The following is an 18,190-nucleotide window of genomic DNA, read 5'->3' as shown; positions in this document are numbered from 1 at the left end:
TCTCTCAAGATAGCATAGGTATTAAGGTGGGTGAACAAATTACTGTCGAGCAATTGATAAAAAGTGCATAATTATGAGAATATCTAGGCATGATCATGTATATAGGCATCACGTCCGAGGCAAGTAGACCGAAATGATTCTGCATCTACTACTATTACTCCACACATCGACCGCTATCCAGTATGCATCTAGAGTATTAAGTTCATAAGAACAGAGTAACGCATTAGGCACGATGACATGATGTAGAGGGATAAACTCAAGAAATATGATATAAACCCCATCTTTTTATCCTCGATGGCAACAATACAATACGTGCCTTACCGCCCTTACTGTCACTGGGAAAGGACACTGCAAGATTGAACCCAAAGCTAAGCACTTCTCCCATTGCAAGAAAGATCAATCTAGTAGGCCAAACCAAACTGATAATTTGAAGAGACTTGCAAAGATAACCAATCATACATAAAAGATTTCAGAGAAGAATTAAGTATTGTTCATAGATAAACTTGATCATAAACCCACAATTCATCAGATCTCGATAAACACACCGCAAAAAGAGTTACATCAAATAGATCTCCAAGAAGATCAAGGAGAACATTGTATTGAGATCCAAAGAGATAGAAGAAGCCATCTAGCTAATAACTATGGACCCGAAGGTCTGAAGTAAACTACTCACACATCATCGGAGAGGCTATGGTGTTGATGTAGAAACCCTCCATGATTGATTCCCCCTCTGGCGGAGCTCCGAAAAAGGCCCCAAGATGGGATCTCTTGGGTACAGAAGGTTGCGGCGGTGGAAATAGGGTTTCGTGGTGCTCCTGGATGTTTTCGGGGTATATGGATATATATATAGGAGGAAGAAGTAGGTCGGTGGAGCCATGAGGGGCCCACGAGGGTGGAGGGCGCGCCTAGGGGGGTAGGCGCGCCCCCTGCCTCGTGGCCTCCTCATTGGTTTCTTGACGTCCACTCCAAGTCCCCTGGATCACGTTTGTTTCAAAAATAACTCTCCCGAAGGTTTTATTCCGTTTGATATTCCTTTTCTGCAAAAACACTGAAATAGGCAAAAAAATAGCAATTTGCACTGGGCCTTGGGTTAGTAGGTTAGTCCCAAAAATAATGTAAAAGTGTATAAATAAGCCCATTAACATCCAAAACAGACAATATAATAGACTGGAACAATCAAAAATTATAGATACATTGGAGACGTATCAATACCATAATCCAAGTGTTGGTGTGTGAGCTAGATATCGAAGAATATGCTTCACAGCCTTATGGTGTGATTCCTTTGCAATCACTAAGCATAATATCTGGCCTAGATGCACATAAATACAAAAAAGAACCAATCACGGAGCGGTATACCTTTTGATCGAAGTCAATACCATTTTTATCAGTGCATAGATGGCCATTTGTGGGCATAGGGATTTTGACTCATTTGCAATCTTGCATGCCGAATTTCCTCAGTACATCATTGAGGTATTTCTCCTGAGATATGAATATGCCATTGTGCTATTGACGAATCTGAAGACCTAAGAAGAATTTCAATTCTCCCATCATAAACATTTGATTTTATTCACTCATCATATAGGCAAATTCATGACTGTAACGTTTGTCAGTACAGCCGAAAATGATATCATCAACATATATTTGGCACACAAACAATTCACCAGCATAAGATTTAGTGAAAATAGTTGGGTCAAGTGAACCGAGTTTGAAGCCTTTCTTCATGTGGAATTCCTTCAAAGTATCATACCATGCCCGAGGGGCCTGCTTGAGGCCATAGAGGGCCTTATCGAGTCTGAAGACTTTGTTAGGATGCTTTGGATCTTCAAAACCTCGGGGTTGAGCAACATATACTTCTTCCTCAAGCTTACCATTGAGTAATGCACTTTTCACATCCATTTGATGTAAGATGATATCATGATGGTTAGCATAAGCAAGTAATATTCGAATAGCCTCAAGTCTAGCAACAGGTGCAAAAGTTTCATCGAAATCAATTCCTTCAACCTATGTGTAGCCTTGAGCTACAAGTCATGCCTTATTCCTCACCACAAGGCCATTTTCATCTTGCTTGTTGCGGTAGATCCACTTTGTGCCAATGATATTATGCTTGCGAGGATCTGGACGTTTGACCAATTCCCAGACGTTGTTGAGCTCAAATTGATGTAATTCCTCTTGCATAGCTTGAATCCACTCAGGCTCCAGAAATGCTTCATCTACCTTAGTGGGCTCTCTGATAGAGACGAAAGCAAAGTGCCCACAAAATTTAGATAATTGTGAAGCTCATGAGCGTGTGAGAGGACCTGGAATGTTGATGTCGCTGATGATTTTCTCAATCTGCACTTCATTTGCAACGCGAGGATGAGCTGGTTGTCGTTGAGGAATTTTGATCAGCATTTTCCTCAGCACCATTTTCTTCAGGTGCATCAGCATGTTGTTCTTCACATTCTGGAAGAATTTCTTCAGCGGATTCTTCGGTAGGAATGACATCCTTTGTAGCTTTGAACTTAATAGATTCCTCGGGAGGTATTTCATCTGTCACAGGAGGTAGGTGCTCTCTTTGTGAGCCATTAGTTTCATGGAACCGCACATCTACAGTTTCAACAACCTTGTGGTGATAGGTGTTGAAGACTCTGTAGGTGTGCGAGTCCTTACCATAACCGAGCATAAAACCTTCATGTGCTTTCAGTGCAAATTTAGAACTGTGATGAGGATCTCTAATCCAGCATTTAGCATCGAAGACTTTGAAATAACTCACATTGGGTTTCTTGTCAGTAAGGAGTTCATATGAAGTCTTCTTGAAGAATTTCTAAAGATATACCCTGTTGATGATGTGGCACGCAGTGTCAATTTCCTCAGGCCAGAAGCGAGTAGGCATCTTGTACTCATCAAGCATAGTGCGAGCCATCTCAACAAGAGTCATGTTCTTGCGCTCCACGACGCCATTCTGCTGAGGAGTATATGGAGCAGATAACTCATGAGTGATACCAAGCTCATCAAGATAGTCATCAATACCAGTGTTCTTGAACTCAGTTCCATTGTCACTTCTTATGTGCTTGATCTTCACACCAAAGTTGGTTGAAGCCCTCGAGGAAAATCGTTTGAAGACTTCCTGCACTTCAGTTTTGAAAGTGATGATATGCACCCATGTATATCGAGAATAATCATCAACAATGACAAAGCCATATAAGGATGCAACATTAGTAAATGTGGCATAGTGAGTAGGGTCAAAGAGATCCATGTGAAGCAATTCAAATGGACGAGTGGTAGTCATGATGGTCTTTGAGGGGTGCTTGGCCTTGGTCATCTTTCCAGCTTCACAAGCTCCACACAAATGGTCCTTGAGGATTTTGACATCCTCGATGCCAATGACATGCTTCTTCTTCGCGAGCGTGTGCAAGTTCCTCATCCCAGCATGACCAAGTCGTCGATGCCATAGCTAGCCTCCTGAAGCTTTTGCAAGTAGACGTGTAGCAGCTTGTGGTCCTGTAGAGAAATCAACAATATACAAATCTCCTCTCCTAAAGACTTCGAAGACTTTGGAATTGTCAGCTTCCATGATCACAACACAACGATACTTGCCAAAGACAACAACCATATCAAGATCACAAAGCATTGAGACAGACATGAGGTTGAACCCTAAGGACTCGACAAGCATGACTTTGTCCATATGTCGATCCTTCAAGATTGCAACCTTACCTAGACCCAATACTGTTGGCGTTCTGGGAACGGGGGTCCCCAGACTTGCCTGCCTGCGGCCTGCGGCATGGCTCAAAGGGGGCCCAGCATGGCCCATCTTCATCAACACAAGACCCAAGACCCTCGCGAGGGGCCAAGCCTCGCGGGGCGGACGACGCGGAGCTTCCTCAAGCGCGGCCTCATCAGGCTGGCTCACGAGGAGGCGGAGAGATCGAGGCGGGGTACCTCACGAGGTGCCCATGACGCAAGCCATGAAGACCACGGGCGCCAGGCGGGCGCCAGTCCGCACAGTGTCCTCCTTTCCTCTTTGGTGCAAAGGGGTCAAGCGCAGGCGAGAGGATCAAGCAAAGGCATCCATTTCGGTGCAACGAGACCAAGACCAGTCCAACGGTGGGAAGGAGGTCATCATGGAGCCCAGGACGGCGTCACCACAAAGCCTTTGGCAGGCGAGGACCAACTTTAGTCAGGATAAGTGTACCAGATGTTCCCCTTCAAAATGGCCAATTGTTGGCGCCCTTCCCGCTCAATATTTGGGAAGAGGCCTAGGGCCCTTGCCTATAAATAGGACTAGCCACCCCCAGGGTAGGGAGATGATTATTATTGAGCATCTAGATCACGAGAGGTCCAGAACCTGGGCAAGCAGAGAATCAGAGAGAAAGAGAGAAGGGCGACTGAACTCCTCCTAGCAGTTCATCGTCCCAGCCAAGAGCAGACCCTCGCGAGGCTGTTCTTCCTTGTATTGTTCATCATCATCATCATCCCAAGAGGCAATCCACCCTCCACAAACTAGAGTAGGGTATTACACCACAATGGTGGCCCGAACTAGTATAAACCTTGTGTCTCTTGTGCTGTTCTTTCAGTAGTTTAGATCTTTGCGAGACGGAGAGGTAGAGGGCGTAATCTCCGCGCGCACCCCAGAGTTCGAACCTCAAGGGTCTGCCGGAACCCGAAATCCGACATTTGGCGCTCCAGGTAGGGGTGCGCCGGAATCCACCTTTCTACCACTTCGCGTCCCGTCGCATCGTCATCATCATGTCCGGTGACCAGGCGGGCAACCAAGATCCATGGGCGGCGTGGCCCACCCGTGCAGAGCCGCTCGCCTCGGGCGACCCCGCGCCCCAGGCAGCTCGTGGTCCGCAAGGCGCTGCGGGCCGCGGGCGGCGCGGACAGGCTTCAACAACCCTCACACCGCGGCAAGCGCGGTCGGCAACAAGGGTCTCCAATCACGCCGTGACCACGACACCGTACACCCGCCGGGAGCAGGCAAACTCGAAGGCCGCGCTCACGGTGGCCCGAGAGCTTCTGCAGTGTAGGCTGCTGGACTGCGGCCGCGACGTGCTACTAGAACGGGTTGCCGAACTCCTGGGCTTTGCCGCTTCGGGGGCTCACCCCTTCTGCATCCAGCTCCCGTCTCAAGCCCAGGGCGGCACGCGCGGGGGCCCCACGCGCGCCCGCGGGCCCCAAGGCTACTCCAACGCCAGTGAAGCAGTCGGTGCCGGACCGACAGTGGTGCTACCCCCGCCCCCGGCACGTGAAGGAGAGGGACTCGGCGCGGCCCACGGCCTCAGCGGGCAGCCACGCTACCACCCCACGGTGGGCACGTCAAGCAGAGCTGCATGGCACACGGAGCACTACGGCGTAGCCTTCGGGATGACGGCGCCAGAATAATACGTGCCCCACATGATGGACCAAGGGCATGCTCACGAGGGAGAACAAGGCTCGCTCCTCAGCCCGAGCTGGGGAGACGAGACACCAGAAGCTGAGCTCTTCCAGGAGCCCCGGGACGGTTCCACCGGCCATGCTGGAGGCGACGATTATCGGGTACCACTAATTCCTCAGGAGCAGGCGTATGCTAATCATGGATCACAGGAGGTGCAGGTCGCCACAGCAAGCAGCTGCCCCGCTCACACAGTCTCTTATCCCTCGGGAGGAGGGCGCAGGGGGCTGCAGGAGAGGGGCAGAGATCCGACATCACCACCGCGGCGTTCGGAGGAAGGCGTTCTCAGGAGGTAGGCCCTCCGCTGGGGAGGTGCCTAAGGGCCTGCCCCTGGCGGAGGACCCGTGGTCGTCGGGGGAACCGCTGGCGACCGCTCTACCCCATCGGTGGTGTCCTGGTTTCCGGTCGTTGTTGGTGGCACTAGAGTGTGGCGCAAGGCGGGGCCCTCATCTGGCGATATGAAGCAAGGCCGGTACCTGTGAAGAAGGCCCAGTGCCTGTGAAGCTCGCCGCCCCGTGACACTCTCACGTAATAATGAGTGGGGCTGTACACGCCCCGGAGTCTCAGGGGTGCCGGCCTCAGGCCCTGGGGCTCCCTCCCACGCCCAGTGGACAGCACTTAGCTCCGCACTGGTGAGAAGACGTCCAAGACTAGATTAGGTGCCGGATGCGGCCTTTTTTTGCTTTCATTGCCTTTCCCTTTGGCTGTAACTTTTCCCCCGCTGGATTTAAGTTGGATTCGAATTTGAGATTTGCGTGTGTTCGGGGAAGGGGTGCTTAGTCTCGTTCGAGCCATTTCTCGCATTCTGGTTACCGCTTCACCACAGCTGCCTCCCCTCGCGAGCCCCTCGCAAGTCGGGTCAGGCCTAGCTCGTGCGCAACCCAAACTGGCGTTGTTGCTCCCTCTCGGGAGGATTTTCCGGTGCCTGCGGAGGTTGTCCTATTAGGAAAAGGCCCAGAGCCTGTGATGAAGGCGAATGCCTGTGAAGCTGTCATGTTCATGAAAAGTCCCAGAGCCTGTGAAGAAGGCGAATGCCTGTGAAGCTGTCGTGTTCATGAAAAGGCCCAGAGCCTGTGAAGAAGGCGAATGCCTCTGAAGCTGTCGTGTTCATGAAAAGGCCCAGAGCCTGTGAAGAAGGCGAATGCCTGTGAAGCTGTCGTGTTCATGAAAAGGCCCAGAGCCTGTGAAGAGGGCAAATGCCTGTGAAGCTGTCGTGTTCATGAAAAGGCCCAGAGCCTGTGAAGAAGGCGAATGCCTGTGAAGCTGTCGTGTTCATGAAAAGGCCCAGAGCCTGTGAAGAAGGCGAATGCCTGTGAAGCTGTCGTGTTCATGAAAAGTCCCAGAGCCTGTGAAGAAGGCGAATGCCTGTGAAGCTGTCGTGTTCATGAAAAGGCCCAGAGCCTGTGAAGCAGGCGAATGCCTGTGAAGCTGTCGTGTTCATGAAAAGGCCCAGAGCCTGTGAAGAAGGCGAATGCCTGTGAAGCTGTCGCATTTAGGAAAAGGCCCAGAGCCTGTGAAGAAGGCGACTGCTTGTGAAGCCGCCGCGTTCATGAAAAGGCCCAGAGCCTGTGAAGAAGGCAAATGCCTGTGAAGCCGTCGCATTTGGGAAAAGGCCCGGAGCCTGTGAAGAAGGACAACGCCTGTGAAGCTTCCCGCCAGCGACACTCTCATATCCTATGGATTCAACTAGAGAACACTCATGACGTCACGCCCTCCCACAGGCTGCCTCGGGGCTCGCGCAAAACAAAGGTAAACCAGCCGACCACCAGGCGCGGGCGCTCGCGCAATGTGACAACTACTAATATGATGAACACAGGTTTTACATGAGGGGCTCCCCCTCCCAAAATGCTCTCACAGCCATCAGGAAAAAAACCCGAGTTCTATTCATGCAGGGTAAAAAAGACAGGAGCGATACACACTCAGTCGGACAAATCCCCCAATGCGTCCTCGGGAGCACCTCCCGAGCCGTCGCTGGCGTCGCTGAACTCGCCATCGCTGTCTGCGTCGCCACCAGCGGCGTCAGGGCCGTTCACCACACCGCCCTCGTCAGCAGCCACGATCACGTCGTCGTCGTCCGAAGCGAAGGCCCTGACAAGGGCGTCCACGTTGTCTTCCACCCAGTGTGCCAGGTCATCTCGGACGGCCTGGGGAACTGGGGCGATAGCGGCGTCAAAGTCGAAGTGGGGATCCATGTTCCGGAGATGGCTGAAGACACGGGAAAAGGCGCGCCCGAGCAGGGCGCGGCTCCTCTCCTCCACCAACCTGTCGGCCCTGACCGACCGCGCCTCCAGCTGCGTCACCACGGCGGTGAAGAACTGAAGGTTGCCAGCATAGTTGATTGTGTGCGGCTCGCCAACAGCCGCCTCACAGATGTTTCCCAAGGCTGTGCTAGCTCTCTCCCGGAGCATGGCGAGCATGGGGTCGTGCACGTGCTCCAGGACCTGCCGCTGACGTATCTCATCTGCGTTTTGGCGTGCGACGCCCTCAGCCTCCTCCACCCGCTGGCGAAGACGGAGCATCTCGGCCTGGGAGGCGGCTAACTCCCCTTGCGCTACCTCAAGGGCGGCCCGGGAGGCGTCAGCCTGCCGCGTCGCCTCCTCCCGCTTGGCCCTCAAGGCTGCGGTCCTCCCTTCAGCTTCGACCCGGATCAACTCCAGCCTCCCCTCGAACTCGCGCTCGAGGTCTTGGTGCGCCATTGCCACCTGACATCCGACCTCCTCCAGGACGCGGGCTTCCCGTGCAGCAACATCGTCCTCCGCCTGCGTCACCAAGCGCTCCCTCGTCTCCAGCCGCTCGTACTCGCGGGTGCGTTCGGCGGCTTCCAGCGTCAATGCTTCCTCACGCTTCTGGAGCTTAGCTGGGTCACCGGAGGCCACCTTCATCGACGCAAGGGCCGACTCGCGCAGCTCCACTTGCTCCTCCAGTGAGTGGCACCGGGCCAGGAGCTCCCGAGCCCGCTCCTCCGCCGCCTCTCGCCGTCGGTCAGCTCCCCGGGCCTCCTCGGCAGCCTGGGATCGGGCCACCTGAGAGGCCTCTAGCGATGCCTTCGCCTCTTCATCATCAAGATCACGCTGATGGCGCGCGAGGGCGATGGCGACCTCCAGCTCGCGCCTCCCTGCAGCCAGGCGCAGGCCCTCGGCCTCTAGGCGCAAGTCTTCATCAGCAAGATCCTCCCCAAGCAGGTTCACCGCGTCAGTCGCCCTTCGAAGGAATCCTTGGCGGCGAGCGCGGCGCTCCCGGGCGCGCTCGAGCATGTCTTCCACACCATCATCTACCCAAGCAAGCGCCGAGGGCCACGAATCATCGTTCCCCCTCCGGGCAGGGGGCTGGGGACTGGCACCCTTGCGACGGCCGGGCGCGCCGCACCAGATGCCCGGCCTGGAGCCAGCCCGTTTCCAGATGAAAGGCGCAGGGGGCACCTCAACCAGTCGCAGTCCACGACCAGATGAGAAGCCCACGGCAGGCTGGCTATGCCCCGAGAGGGCCCGCGAAGGAAAATCGCGGGGAATGAATGGCCGTGGGGCACCTCGGGATGGTCCACCCCTTCAATCGCCCTCACCACAAGGGCAGAGCTGCTTGGGGCACTTGAGGACGGTAGAGGGGGCGAAGCCAAAGGGGGCGACACCTCAGCTACTTCTGCGAGCTCGGCCGGAAGGGGCCTGCGGAGCAAGGATCAGTAAAAGCAACAAGAGGATCAGAAGCCAGAAAAGGAGAAGACTAACTCGTCAGTGGCGAAGTACTTCCTGCGCTTCAGCAAGCGACAAGGGAAGTCATCACCCAGGGCCTCCCTTTTCCTCCGGAGGGCCTCAAAGTCCACGCGGAAGCGGCCCAAGAGAAGAGCGCAAGGATCAACCTGCGCCGAAGGCGGAGCATCGAAGCTATCCGCGTCAGGGGCGCCTGCATGACGTGTGCTGCCAATCACCTCGCCAGAAGACGCGCCTGGGGCCTCAGGGGCCTCAGCCCCAGGCGCTGGGAGCGGCTGCTTGCCACCCTCAGCCTCAGCGGCACGGGTCCCAGGAGTTGCCCCCTCGGGAGCATCACCCGACGCTGTCACCTCATCGGGAGCCCCCTCGGCCTCCGGCGCCTCATGCCTCCCTGCTCCGCCACTTGAGGAGGAGTCGCCTTGGCCAACCGGAAGGGCGGTCACCATCACAGGGTTCTCGCGAGGCCCTTGGAGGCCAACGGGGCGTAGCCCCCATTCATCAAAGATAGGCATCTGCTTCACGAAGTCGTCCCTGTTCTGGCAGAGGTACAGCAGGGCCCCTCCCCGCTGGATGCTACCCGGGTTAGGGTCACCAGTCAGGATCAAGAGCACTGTCCTCAGCACCTCAGGCGTCAGGTCATCTTCCTGGAGCCTCATGCGATCACCACGCCCACTGAAGGCCCACATCCGGCGGGAGTGGCGTTGGAGAGGGGCAATGCGACACAACAGGAACTCCTTCACCACCTTGGGCGCTGTCACACCGATCGATTTCAAGAATGCGAAGCGGCGCCAGACGAAGGCGAGCCGGGGGCTCTCGAGCGTCTCCTGGCCCTAGCCCGAATTAGGGACAGCAGGCGAGGTTGGCCTCGACAGCAGGGGGCTGGGCACCCCGACATCAACATACAACCACCGCTCGTGGAACCTAGCCGAAGGCGAAGGAAGCCCGAAGTCGATCCCTGAGGCCGCAGTCTCAGGCGTGGCGACGAAGCTCACACATGCCGAGCATTGGGTAGGTTCGGCAAGGCGCAGAGAGAAGAAGTGGCGCAGCAAGGCAACGGAAGGAGGGATGCCCATCATTGCCTCGCAAACAAAAGCAAAGACCGAAAGAAGGGTGATGGATTCATGACCCAGATGCATCATATGGATCTGGTAATGGGAGAGGACGACCTTGAAGAAATCGGAAAAGGGGGGAACCAGACCCGCCCACAGGGCATCAGCAAAATAATAGACCTCAGTGATTATCCTGTCAGTGGGGAAGTGAGATGTAGGCCAGGCCGTCGTCCTCCCGCACTCGTTGAAGATGGTAGCCAGAGCCGAGCCGACCTTGCCCAGACACTCTCGATTGAGTATGATCGACCGGCGACGGCGGGGGCCACCGATGGCGGCGGCCAAGACGGAGGCATGGGTTTCTTCCCTCTCTCCTTCTTCGTCGGAGCCATGGCGATGGGAAGGAGGGGGAAGATTCGAGATTGGATTGGAGGCAGGAGCTGGCGCTCGAAGGGAGGAAGAACAGAGGACGCTCGAGCAAAAGGAAGGGGAGCGGCTGTGTACAACTACGAGTCCGCCTAGCAGGGCACAGAATAAGGGGGCGTGGGGGAACAGTGCCGCCCACGTCCAATCAACCGCCACGCGGCGCCCAAGGCCACAGGCTCTTAGGGCCCGCGGCGCTTCGCCCTTGCCCTTTCGCCTCTCAGCACGGCCAAGTCCGGGCGCGCCTTGGGCCCGGCGGCTACTGTCGGCGTTCTAGGAACAGGGGTCCCCAGACTTGCCTACCTGCGGCCTGCGGCGTGGCTCAAAGGGGGCCCAGCATGGCCCATCTTCATCAACACAAGACCCAAGACCCTCGCGAGGGGCCAAGCCTCGCGGGGCGGATGGCGCGGAGCTTCCTCGGGCGCGGCCTCATCAGGCTGGCTCACGAGGAGGCGGAGAGATTGAGGCAGGGTACCTCACGAGGTGCCCATGACGCAAGCCATGACGACCAAGGGCGCCAGGCGGGCGCCAGTCCGCACAGTGTCCTCCTTTCCCCTTTGGTGCAAAGGGGGCAAGCGCAGGCGAGAGGATCAAGCAAAGGCATTCATTTCGGTGCAACGAGACCAAGACCAGTCCAACGGTGGGAAGGAGGTCATCGTGGAGCCTAGGACGGCGTCACCACAAAGCCTTTGGCAGGCGAGGACCAACTTTAGTCAGGATAAGTGTACCAGATGTTCCCCTTCAAAATGGCCAATTGTTGGCGCCCTTCCCGCTCAATATTTGGGAAGAGGCCTAGGGCCCTTGCCTATAAATAGGACTAGCCACCCCCAGGGTAGGGAGATGATTATTATTGAGCATCTAGATGAAGAGAGGTCCAAAACCTGGGCAAGCAGAGAATCAGAGAGAGAGAGAGAGAAGGGCGACTGAACTCCTCCTAGCAGTTCATCGTCCCAGCCAAGAGCAGACCCTCGCGAGGCTGTTCTTCCTTGTATTGTTCATCATCATCATCCCAAGAGGCAATCCACCCGCCACAAACTAGAGTAGGGTATTACACCACAATGGTGGCCCGAACTAGTATAAACCTTGTGTCTCTTGTGCTGTTCTTTCAGTAGTTTAGATCTTTGCGAGACGGAGAGGTAGAGGGCGTAATCTCCGCGCGCACCCCAGAGTTCGAACCTCAAGGGTCTGCCGGAACCCGAAATCCGACAAATACCTTGCTTTTGCCTTTGTCAGCGTAGGTGATATGCTTCAGATGCGATGGAGATAAGGGAGCGTCCATCAATAGATTCTTGTCACTAGTCATGTGATTTGTACATCCACTATCGAGGACTCACTCAGTGGCTTTGGGTTGATCATCCTGCAGATGAATTAGTGCAGCTTACGAACTCATATACTTCATTAGTGAATAATATGATATCAATTTCATCAAGCAATAAAACAGATAAAGCAGTATGAGGACGAGAGAAATGAGAATTCATTTCTTCATGATTAGCTTGCGTCCTTTCAAGCATATTCAGGTCTCCAGCAAATTCTTCAGACGTTTAAGTTCGTCTGGAGACCTGACCCTGCATAAGATATTAGTTCTTTTTCTTCACCACCCACATCTAACAGGGTGGCAAAGATTTTATCATTCTGCGAGCTCCATAAGAGAAAGGTGGCATAGATGCCAATCCACTTCATTTCACATTAGAAGGGTTAGGGTAAGCATAAGAGTAAGCAGAGAAATTCTTCAAGGACTTATGAACATAATGATTTGAAGAATAATGCACATATACATAATCCTTAGATCTTCCCTGCGAAATAGAAGGGTTAGCACGATGATGTTCATATGAGGACTTTGATCCTTTTGAGGAATTTGATCCACATGAGGAATTTGGTCCGTATGAGGACTTGGATCCATATGAAGAATTTGTTCCATATGAAGAATTTGATCTGGGGTTCCTATTCTTCACAGGTGGTGTCATGATGACATTCACCTGAAGATTTTCAAGGCACCTTTTTGGAACCCATATTTTCTTCATAGGAGGACCGTTCCTATAGTTAGTGCCAACATATCTAGCAAATACTTCACCATTCTGATTTTTGAACAGTTTATAGTTGGAGTAAAATGACTCATCAGAAGAATATGAAGATTCACATGTAAAGCCAGATAAAGTAGATGGATCCACTGAAGGTCACTTTGCAGCAACCCATGAGGTTTTGGGATGTTGCTTCGGTTTCTAGTAGGTCCCATCAGCATTAAGTTTCCTCTCAAAGGCAATACCCTCTTTCCTAGGGTTCCTATTGAGGATCTGCTTTTTAAGCACATCACAAAGAGCCTGATGCCCTTTGAGGCTTTTGTACATGCCTGTCATATACAATTCCTTCAGCCCTACATCATTAGTGATACTAGCAATGTCCTCATATGAGGAATTAGTGATAGCAGAGACAGTTGAAGAACTTGCAGCAATGGAAGCATTTGAGCATTCAGGTGAAGAATTAGCAGATTCACGTTCAATGCACTTCAAACATGGAGGAATAAATTCTTCCTGAGCAACGCTGATTTGTTGAGCAAGTAATGATTCACGCTCCTTCTGAAGATCTTCATAACTCACTCTTAACTGCTCAAGATCTTGCTTTCTTTGAAGAAATTCATAAGAAAGCTTCTCATGACCAGACAAGAGAGTGTTATGATGACTCTGAAGATTATCAAACTTGGATTGGAGTCCCTGAAGACTTCCAGCCAAAGCTTTACAACTATCCAGTTCTTCACCCAACATATCGCCGCTCTTATCTAGCATGTTTTGAACTTTTTCCAAAGCTCTTTGTTGTTTAGTGGCAAGGGAAGCAAGTTTGACGTAATTGGGTCCAAATTCATCACCAGATTCATCATCACTGGACTCAAATAAGTAGCATTCGGTTACCTTGGCACCTTTTGCAATAAGGCATGGTGTGGAGAATGATGATTCTGGATTGAAAGTCATAGCCTTGCGCGATTCTATGAGGTCCTCGAACCAGGGTTCATGGTGAGATTGATGACTTTCATAGACCTCAGAGAGTCGGTCCCAAATGAGCTTCGCATGGCTGAGATGCATAACATTCCTGAACTGATTTTGTGACAAGCCGGAGCAGATGATATCCTTCGCCGTGAGGTTGAGTAGCGTGTACTTGCGAATATCATTTGCCTCCGCCATCTTGCATAGGTCAGTAAGACCAATATCAATGACGGTCCAGAGTTTGTTGTTCATCGCCATGAGGCGCTTCTTCATCATAGCCTTCCACTTGGGATAATCATGACCGTCAAAGATGGGGCATGTCACAGTCTTCATTCCTGTGGTCGACATAACTGAAACTCCAGGCGGTTAAACCAAAATTACATAGAACAAGGGATTACCTTGCTCTGATACCAATTGAAAGTACGCTAAGTCGACTAGAGGGTGGTGAATATGCAATTTTTATGAATTCTTCACTGAGGAATTGCAGGGTGAGGAAATTCCTAAGAGAAGAACTACTTGCAGCAGAAAAGGTACTCAGATGTAAACATAACAGAACATAAGCATGGTCTTCATGATGAAATGAGAACAAGCACAAAGTACAGAAAGCGTAAACACATGATAAAACAGGATGAAGACAAACAGACTGAAGAAATTGAACTAAGGAAATTGAGAAAGTCTTCAGTCAAGGTCTTCAAACAGATATGAGGAATAAGCATACAACACGGTAATGAGGAAATGGAAGGGTTGAGAAAATAGAACCAGTAGGCTTGGTGTAGACAATGATTTGGTAGACCAGTTCCAACTGCTATGACAGTTGTACGTCTGGTTAGGGCAGATAGGTATTCAAACTTGAGGACACACAGTCCCGGACACCCAGTCCTGAACACGCAGCTCAGGACACTTAGTCCTCACCGTATTCCCCTTGAGCTAAGGTCACACAGACCTCCCCCAATGACTCGTGGTAAGTCTTCAGGTGACTTCCAAACCTTCACAAACTCGGTCACTCGGCGATCCACAATTTCTTCTTGGATGCTCTAGACCATGACACCTAACCGTCTGGAAGATGCACAGTATTCAAAGGTAACAAGCGTCGGATCCACGAAGGATCAATCTCTTCAGTGATGCTCAGTCACTTTGGGTATGTAGGTGTTTGGGTTTGGGTTTTCCTCGCTTGATGATTTTCGCTCAAAGTCCTCGGAGGTTGGGATGCTCTCAAATGACAAGTGTCAGTTTCTCTCGGAGCAGCCAACCAGCTAGTGGTTGTAGGGGGCGGCTATTTATAGCCTAGGGAGCAGCCCGACATGATAAGACGTAAATGTCCTTAAATGATATGACCGTTAGGTTGGAAGATATTTTGGGACAGCTGGCGCGTAGCACAACAACGGTCAAAAATTTGACTATCAAATTCCTCAGGGCTATCATGTTCCTCACTTGTAGGCAATCCGCACTGGTGAATTCCTAACTCCTCAGTCAAAACAAATTCCTCACAGACCAAAAGAGCTTCGTCTCTGTCACTGAAGAAATTGACTGAACTGCATGAGATTTCCAATGGCTTCACTCGAAGGGATTGGTAGGTGTAGGATTTTGAGTTGAGCATCACTTGGAAACTTTTCCTTAGTATTTCCTCGACCCCTTTAACAGTACGGTGTTTCCTATGACTCAAGAAAGATAAAAAGAAACTACAAAACAAAAGTCTTCATGCTTCATGTTCCTCGAATGAATACCAAGTCTTCATGGTCACACCAATTTCTTCACTTTCAAAGTCTTCAGAAAGTCTTTAGAAATCCAAAGTCTTCAGTCGAAGAACTTCATTTTTAGGGGTCGACTTTCTCTGTAAATATCAAAGTCCCCATAGACTTATAGACCTGTGTACACTTACAAACGCATCAGTCCCTTAACCTATAAGTCTTCAATACACCAAAATCACTAAGAGACACTAGATGCACTTACATCAGTCAACCTTGCAACTGCAATTCATCATATTTCCAGGAAGGGTCACGTGTCAGTGCCTTTAGGCAAGTCCGCATACTCAACCATCATATAGTCTTCTATGATTTCTAACACTCACCTCGTACCCATGAGCAAAACATTTCAACTGGACACATAGAAAGATAGGGGCTTATAGTTTCGCCTCCCAACATACTCACCTCAAGGGTGATGTCAACAAAATAACTCATGCTATCTATATTCAACTGGACATATGTGCCTAGATCTTTCCTCACCACATGATGCTTGCCAAATGAGAAAAATAAATGGAATAGAGAGAAAATCTTTGACTCTTTGCATAATAGTAAAAGATAGGCCCTTTGTAGAGGGAAGCAGAGATTGCCATGCGCTTAATTGTTTGTATGCTCAATCCCTTAGTGCAAGAGAACGTCACGTTGTATTGCCCCTTAAGATGACAACCTTTATTATGCAGTCTGTCGCTTCTATTCTTTGTCATCCAAGTTCGTACAACGCTCAATTTTGTCTTACACTAAATGATCTCACACTTTTAGAAGCAATTTTTATTGCCTTTTTGCACTGATGACAACTTACTTCAGGGATCTTACTCAATCCCTAGGTAGGTATGGTGGACACTTGAAAAAGATTTGGGTTTAAGGGTTTTTGGATGCACAAGTAGTATCTCTACTTAGTACATAATTTTGGCTAGCAAATATAGGGGCAAGCATCACATGTTAAAGGATCTATGACAATATGACTTCTATGTGAATATAAACAAACATAAACCATTAAGTTGTCTTCCTTGTCCAACGTCAACAATTTTGGCATATAATATTTTGATGAGGACTCACAATCACCAAATATTTCTAGGATAGTATATCTATATGTGAATCTTCCCTTCCCTTATTAATTCTTTCATGAGTTGCATCATTGACTAATGCTATGTTTGTCAATCTCTAATAAAATTTTCTACTTATACTTTTCCTTATGTGGTGCCATCACCTACCATAGGATTAGTATATAATCTTATTGATTTATTTCCTTTCTTCATTTATGCCCTTCCTCTTTTTCTTTCTTTAATTCTTTTCTTTATTTGCAACATGAAAGTTAAGAAAGTAAAAACTCAAACTAACTTTATTATATAACTTGCACATGATTACAAGGTTAGATCGCTAAGCAAACTCTCAAAGAAGAAAGGATCAAACTAAACTTTATTTCATCTAAAGCAATTGATCAAACTAAAATAAGAAAAGCAAAAAGATAGTAGGATGATACGATACCGAGGCACCTCCCCCAAGCTTGGCGGAAGCCAAGGGGAGTGCCCATACCAGATACTCAATTTTCTTTTGGTGGTGAAGAAGATGATGGCGGTGATGAAGGAGAGATCTTGTCCTCGAATTTCCATGGCAGTGGCCCACCATCATAAGAGGAGGAATGAGTCTCACAGGTCCTGCAACCAGCAGCCAAACTCATACCTTTAAACCTCACCTCATGTTCAAAGACTTGGTTTTGAAGATCATAGATCTGGCTTTCGAGAAAGTTGATTTGCTCGTTGAGTGTGAAGATGATGCCCTTCATGGGCTTGCCATCCACCTTAAGATCATGGGAAAGATCTATGATCATGAGGTGATTGGCATTGAGCCCACGCTCCACCATCCCTTGCACCGGAAGACATCTTGCTCCATAGCTTCAAGCCTGGTCTCCACGGTTCCCGTCCCCTTGGGACACGACACATCGCAAAGGTGAAGCACCACCTCATGCATCTGGATAACCTGAGGGTGATGCACCACTTCCCGCAAATATCGGTTGATGACGTTCTTGAAGAACTTGTCCTTGGAGGAGCCATAAGAAGCCATGGTAGATGGGATCTCATAGAAAACAGCAAGGAAAAAGAGAACAAAGGATTTCTTCACGATACGGTGGTAAATAGGTTCGGGAAGTATATATAGTTTTTTTTATCTTGGAGGACAAGTATATGGAAGAAAAACGGAGTACAGAAGGTGTCCCAGGTGGGCACAACACACCTGGGCACGCCAGGCAAGCCTGGCGCACCCTGGTGCCTTGTGCCCACCAGGGGACGCTTCCTGGAAGTTTCTTTATTTCCAAAATTTTAAAATATTCCAAAACTGATAAAAAATATTTTTGCGGAATTTTTGGAGTCCGTTTACTTACCGTATCACGTACCTCCTTATTTTCACGATTCTGGAGTGTTCCAGAAGGACTCTTTTATGTGCTCTTCTGGTGTCAAAGTTTGGATAATATTGCTTTCAACATTAATAAGCGTACCTGAGATATAATGCTTTATTCGTTGTCCATTGACAACCTTCGGGTTAGTACCTTCAAAGTTATTTATTTTGATGGCTCCAGACCAGTAAACCTCCTCGATGATGTATGGGCCTTCCCATTTCGAGAGGAGCTTTCCTGCAAAAAGTCTAAAACGAGAGTTGTACAAAAGAACATATTCTCCAACTTTAAACTCACGCTTTTGAATTCATTTGTCATGCCATCTTTTAACTTTTTCTTTGAATAAATTTGCATTTTCATAAGCTTTGGTTCTCCATTCATCTAATGAGCTTATATAAAATAACCTCTTCTCACCAACAAGTTTGAAATCATAGTTGAGCTCTTTGATTTCCCAAAATTCTTTATGTTCTAACTCAAGAGGAAAATGACAAGCTTTTCCATAAA

The 18,190-nt window shown here is 50.1% G+C and overlaps 1 pseudogene; it reads right to left on the bottom strand.

Moving 5' to 3' along the window:
* Positions 1 to 9,104: 9,104 nt before the first annotated feature.
* LOC125554570 lies at positions 9,105 to 13,891 on the bottom strand (annotated as a pseudogene).
* Positions 13,892 to 18,190: the final 4,299 nt, after the last annotated feature.

This window comes from Triticum urartu, chromosome 4 (assembly GCF_003073215.2).
Source record: "Triticum urartu cultivar G1812 chromosome 4, Tu2.1, whole genome shotgun sequence".
NCBI classification, from domain to species: Eukaryota; Viridiplantae; Streptophyta; class Magnoliopsida; order Poales; family Poaceae; genus Triticum; species Triticum urartu.
Note: the sequence above shows the minus strand (reverse complement) of the source record. Positions and strands in the feature narration are given on the sequence as shown.